The sequence below is a fragment of the Mytilus galloprovincialis genome, chromosome 2 (genome assembly GCF_965363235.1).
Source record: "Mytilus galloprovincialis chromosome 2, xbMytGall1.hap1.1, whole genome shotgun sequence".
Lineage (NCBI taxonomy): Eukaryota > Metazoa > Mollusca > Bivalvia > Mytilida > Mytilidae > Mytilus > Mytilus galloprovincialis.
In genome coordinates this window covers 22,978,193-22,984,934 of record NC_134839.1, presented here as the reverse complement: position 1 = coordinate 22,984,934, position 6,742 = coordinate 22,978,193, and the positions used below count along the sequence as shown (strand labels likewise).

At 30.4% G+C, this 6,742-nt stretch overlaps 1 long non-coding RNA gene across 1 annotated transcript; it reads left to right on the top strand.

Annotated features, from left to right (window-relative positions):
- Nucleotides 1–998: 998 nt before the first annotated feature.
- Nucleotides 999–6,380, top strand: LOC143062173 (uncharacterized). Its single transcript, XR_012974588.1, has 2 exons — nucleotides 999–1,057; nucleotides 4,792–6,380. It is a non-coding gene; the product is annotated as an uncharacterized LOC143062173 (long non-coding RNA).
- The last annotated feature ends 362 nt before the right edge of the window (nucleotides 6,381–6,742 follow it).

Sequence of the window (6,742 nt, the reverse complement as noted above, 5' to 3'; positions counted from 1 at the left end):
ATGCATGGTGCCCATAAACTATCAAATGAACGAGTTAAATTATCCTGTTAGAAGCCCTTATAAGAAGCTGCTCGTTATATAAGCTACCGTTATCATTTAACTTCGCTTTGCGCTATATAGATGAAGTTGTCTTACTAAATTAGTCAAATTTTGGTGACTTTGATGAACGCATTTATCCAATCGAACGTGAAATCAAGGATACCACAGATATATAGTAAAATCGGATTAAAATCTTATAAATATATATACAATGAGGATTCGATTAAAAGATCTTTTTAAACAAAAGATAGGATTTAGCTTCCTAAGTTCTATGCCCGTTTCTTTATTACAACCTTCTAGATGCATCTGGATATGAATATTATATCTCCTGTATAAACGGAGGTTGGCTCATGTGAATAAATATATAATTCAAAATGAAGAGTAGCACAGTTAGGTCCCGTAACACCAATCTGTTGAAGAAGCAAAAAAAAAAAAAAACTTCCAAAAGGAACAAACGTTTTGTCAATCGAACGATCAAGCAACTTGATGATGAAAATTTTAGAGAACTTTTTGAATCAGATTGAGTTTTTGTTGACAAAGTATGTGTTGACAATTTATCCCTCCCTTGGACACAAGTTTTTTTGTATCTACCTTGGCCATTATTTAATGGAGTAATTCTTTCATTCTGTTTTTAAGTTTATATCGAGGTACCTTTTTAAAGGTGTGTATTTTAAAACTCATAGTGTCAATACTTATCAATTTAAAAATAACTGTTTTAAAATCAAGAATAAACAAATAGACTTTGATTATATTAACTTTGATCTTGAATGTATATTTGCAAACTTTGTTATTCTTGGAGCTACCTTATAGTTGCATAACTTAAGCCTAAATGTTCGTAAAATATTTAAATAATTACTTATGAAATTATAGAACCACTTCTGTCCTTTTGAAATATACGTCTTCATCTGAATTTAATTCTTTTTCTTCAAACTTGTGGATATGTAAACAAACCTCGTTGTCAATTCTTTAACCTTTCCTTTTCATGTCAAATGGCACGTCGTAAACACAGAATTATTTCGTGAGTAAAATTAAGTTAGCGAACCTTTTCTCATGTAAAACACTTTAAAATATCAACATCTTTTTATAGTTTATATAAAAAAATATAAAGCTTTTTTCATTATTTTTTTGTTTGTATTTCATAAGCCGACTGATAATTTTCATTTTTAATCAGTTGCCAGTTTTAAGTAAACAAAGTAATGATAGGGTTCTACGATGCTGCATCCAAATCTAGTAACATCAAATTATTCATTAAGGATAGATAAGTTAATGGGTGGTGGGGTAAGGGAGGCATGATATTTGTATCTATTCTTTAGTTTTAGTACCTTATCAATCTCTTATCTTATTCTTTATTCTTTTGCACTTTTTGACGATTATTCCGCTTTATTTTATAAGCCACCTTCAGACTGTCATCCTTAAATGAAAATAGGAGAAATGTTTACTGCAGAAGGAACATTAATTAATTGTTTTGATTGCAAGTAATACAGAAAAGAATGGTGATCATCAGATCTAGTTGTGATTTTTTATGTTATTCTGCAGACAAATAACACACACCGTGGTACGTCTCGCTTCCGGTAAAGATTTTTTTTGCGCTTTTCAAGAATATAAGATTTTATAGAAATATCATTTTGTTAAACAAACCAGAAGCGTTCGCACACAGAATGATTTAATAGCAATTAGATAAAAAAAGAAAAAGACTTATGCTATTAAAACAAACACAAATGCGATTGTATATTGCGTTCAGCGGCAAATATTTCATGCAAAATCAGTTTAAAAATAGGAGAGACACTGTATTCGTTCAAAGAGCAGTTATAATTGGATTTCATTTACTCAAAAAACTTCTATGAAGATTGTTGTTTCAATAAATGTAAATTAAATTTTGATCAGCGACCGATTTCTCATTTTCAGTAAACTAGTTGAAAGTCCTATATTTCCTGATGACCGAAGCTGTGGACTACCCACACTGACTAAAACAAATTGAATGCTCACCAACGTTTTATGCCATCAAATTGCTGCAGGATTTTCTGATTCTTTGCCAAAGTGTATTTTTCACAATGCTTTTTGCAATTTAAGAATTAAATGCTTCTTTTTGTAACTTTATTGGGGTGTAAAAGCGTTGAACGAAGTACATTTTGTATGAAGCACGGACACAGTAATGCAATTGATGAAGAATAACACGTGATGTACAGTTAGCCAATCAGACTAACGTATTATAGTGAAACATACATCAAATGTAATTATTCATATATATCTATCAAGCTGCAAGTCGTGTATATTTGCAAAATTTTGCATAGACAATTCATGGATTTTTTTTTAGTGTGAATACAAATTTAAAAATTCCTATAGCAATTTGAAATAAAATATGATAAGTTAGGTCTTATGATATGCTTTGAGAGAGAAATATAATGTCACTGATCTTGTTTTCTTGCTACTAGTAAACAATGAAAATTTTGTCAACATTTCTTTAAAGAACTTTTACTATTGGAGTTAACTCCCCTGAAATGACTAAGTTGAAAAATTGATTCAAACAAAAACTTAAACATATTGGATATTTGTTAAAACAGTGCACATAGTTGCAATAAATGACGTATTTTCTTTATTCAAATAAACAGTCATACACATTGATTACCAATTTGTCTCAATAAATTTTCTCTGAAGATAAACATATTTATAGAAATGGTCAATTTAACTCTACCATTTTTGTTTTTTCAAATTTTTCATTTGTTAAATCTCAATGAAAAGAGATACAATTACAGATCACATAGAGAGAACAATTTTGATTTTAAGTATTTTAATATTTTGCAATATATTAAAACTAACGAACAACATGATAAAAAACACCTGTACAAAGTTTTAAGTCAAGTTAAGTGACCACACACTACCTTTAACTAAACTTTAACTTGTTTAGATAGTTTATTCTCATAAAACCATGCAAGTACAAAGGTTACAGAGAAGTTAAAAAAATAGTATACATAAAAATAAAAAAATGCATTGCCAAGAAACCATGATATGAAATTTGTGACCATAATACTTTAATTTGGCATATATTTATAGCAGTTTATTTCGTAATGAACATATGTTTCAAGCGTCAAGTTGGTCCTCAAACTACCCTTAACCAAACATTTAACCTGACACAGGATGGACGGAAGCTCAGACGTGAAAACATAATGTCCGTATACTATCGTAGGCGGGGCATAATGACAAAAATAAAATTGAAAACTGAGGTCATTCAATAATTTCTTTTAATTCCAAGATGTGGCCAAAATGACCTTCCCCAATCTTTACAAATAGTCAAGAAAAATAAAGACATTTACGCCAATTTTATCCTCAACATTGATTCTACATAAATTAAGTTTATTGATTCCAATTAATCTTCTATAATGTCAACTTTTCACCGACACACACTTCTCGTCATTGTTATCCTTCAACTTTTCTTCTTTTTCATTTATAAACTTTGAATCTTTATTTCATTTCACTATTAATCGTACTTGGATAATGGGTTTACCACTTTGCGTTGGCAATGGGTAAGAGTGATGTTTTTAAATGAGGTGCAGCATTATCACATAATATTTCACAAGCATTTTTTTAAAATTTGAAATATAGATTATTATTGAAATTTTAACACATAAATCCATTAATTAAGTTAATCTTTTTTACACATTTTAATTGGTGAAGATTTATTGATACATGCTTCATTAATTAATCTTCTTAGACTATTTAGTAATTTTGTCAGTGATGCCAATATATTTGAAAATAAAAAAAACCCAACTCCATTTAAAAATTTGAAGAGCAAATTAAATCAAAATGAAACTTAAGTACAGCCGAATTCAAACAGAGAACCAAAGCTTTACACGAGGGAGGCATGTTTCTTACACATGATTTTGAATGATTTCCAAAATGTTATCACAGAAAATTTCAATTAAATGATATCCGTATTTTCATGTCTGTACCGAAGTACACGGGCTACGTGTCCTTGATGAATATAGTTCCTAGTAAACAATGAGTGTATAACTTACTTTCCAATGCATATCTTGACATTTCAAGCATGACTGAATTCATAAAGTATGGGATAAAATTCCATATTAAAACATTGGGTGCTTAATCTTTATGTTAAGTGCTGATTTGGACTAGTAAAAAAAGGTAAAACAATAGTATATCTGATATCTGAATCTGTCAAACTGAATTTTAGACCCCTTAACATTTTTGAGTTAGATTTTGATATCATTTGTGCCAATAGTAGTACACTACACTGTATAAATCATTTTGAGATAGAGCAGGTGCGATGTTTTTAATTTGAATTTATTGCCTAAAAGAAATGCACCACGAAATAACTGTGTTCTCGGACTTCGTGGGATGATGATATCCTCAGGGACTTGCAGTCCACCGATAGCGGCATTGACCAAGTGGTAGTAATAACCACCACCAAACATGCTTAATATGTTTGTCCATTCAATATATAAATAAACTCATCATTGATACCAGGATTGATTTTTTTTATTAACGCCAGAAGCTCGTTTCGTTTACAAAAGACTCATGAGTGACGCTCGAATCCCAAAAAGTGAAAAATGCCAAATAAAGTACGAAGTTGAAGAGCATCGAGGACCAAAATTCCTAAAAGTTTTGCCAATTACAGATAAGGTAATATATTCCTGAGGTAAAAAAGCCTTAGTATTTCCAAAATTCAAAAGTTGTGTAAATAGTTAATTGATAAATATGGCCATGATAATAACAATAACTGTTTGTCTTTTATTTCAGTCGTCGTATATTGTCATGGTTATGTGTAGCATTCTCAACTCTTGTAATCACATACAACATCAAAGGTTTTGGAAATGGACATATTCAGTTACATGAAAGGAGTGGTATTCATAAAAAATCGTGTATTGATTTTACCGGATTTAAATTAAAACACTGTGAATACATGGAATATGAGCAGATGATGGCAAATTTTACAGAGCATCAAAATGTGAGTGTAAATGTTCAAATAGGAGAAGCTCCAGTTAATCAAAGTATAAGAAATATTAGATATAAACAAGTGGCGTTTCTAAAAATCCACAAAGCTGGTAGTTCAACAGCACAAAACATTTTTTTACGGTACGGATATTCTAGAAATCTATTGTTTGTTCTTTCTAAAGTACGTAAAGAACAATATGATAATGTGATATCTCTTTCGTCATCTTTGAATGAAAACAACACTATAGCGCCACCTATGAATAAAACCTTTGACGTTTTATGCAACCATGTATTATATAATAGAGAGGCATTTCAAAAGTATATTCCTGGTAATACTGCCTATATTGGAATTGTTAGAGAGCCATTTGAAATGTTTCTATCGACACTGAATTACTTTAGGCCTGCTTACATTTTTAAAAAGATAAAAGCAATAACTCCCGTTTTGAATTATCTTGTTGACCCTTGGAAGTATGAAAAAGGACTGCCACTTACGTATTCATTAACGAACAACAGAATGGCGCTAGAGTTTGATTTTCCCAAACATCTGTTTAAGACTTATTCAAAAGAAGAAAGCGATGCATATTTATCAAAGTTAGATCAAGAATTCCATTTTGTTATAATCATGGAATATTTTGCAGAATCAGTTGTTATGATGCGAAGAATATTGGGATGGAGTATCAAGGATGTTCTATACGTGAAAAAGAATTCAGCGAAGAAATATTCGTTTGTTGACAACACATACCGTTATCTTTATCAGAGATATGCAAAACTAGATTACGATTTATATAATTTTTACTATATTCAATTGTGGGAAAAAATTAAACTTGAAGGCATCGACTTTCAATTAGAACTCAGTTTCTTTCAGAACCTGCGGAAAGCCGTTGAGGACTATTGTATAAAACATAAACAGACTGTCCTTCCTTATCACGTACCAGACTCAAAGTGGAGTACAGCCTTTAATGTTACGCGAAAGGACTGTGATTTGTTGTTATTAAATGAGATGAAATTCGTCTCCTTGATCAGACAAAGGCAGCATACAAATAGTACAAATTTAAAATAAAATACAATTTAACTGCAATTTTATGGGTATATACATGTATCATAATCAAATTATGTAGTTTTGACTGATTTTTCAACACTTTTATGTACAGTATTAACAGAAAAAGCTCTTAGGGAATGTTTCACAAGTTCTTTGTGCTGTCGTCGATAAATAGAATCATAGATGGGTATTACATCTATGATAGAATCTATACCTTTTTATATCAATCGTAAAGATTAACAATCTTGTATGTGTCGTTCTTTGGCTTCTTTTTTTGTAGTTCTTACTCCAACTTTGGTATAAAATATCTTTTAACGTAGCTATGTAGTTTAATGAAATACATTGTTTCACATTTTCTGTGTCTTTCTTTTTTTATCTACAGTTAAAAGGTAAAAGTTTTTCTTTTGCTCAAAATATTTATCAAAATATTGATAGATCCGTGTTTTACTTGCTCGGATACTAATAATTAAAAACAATATTTTTGTATCTATTCTATATTCTCAAAACTACATCTAAACATTTACGCTACAAATCTACAACTCCCTAAGTTTATGGCTACACGTGCTGATCTTATCCATAGTCATGAATATTCATTAGCTATGTAGGCGTGTCAAAATCGTATCATACGCCATAATGACCAGCCAGTACACACTGTAATGATTTCATTAACCAGTATTAAAAAGATAAACATAACATCCCCCGCCCACAAATTAGAAA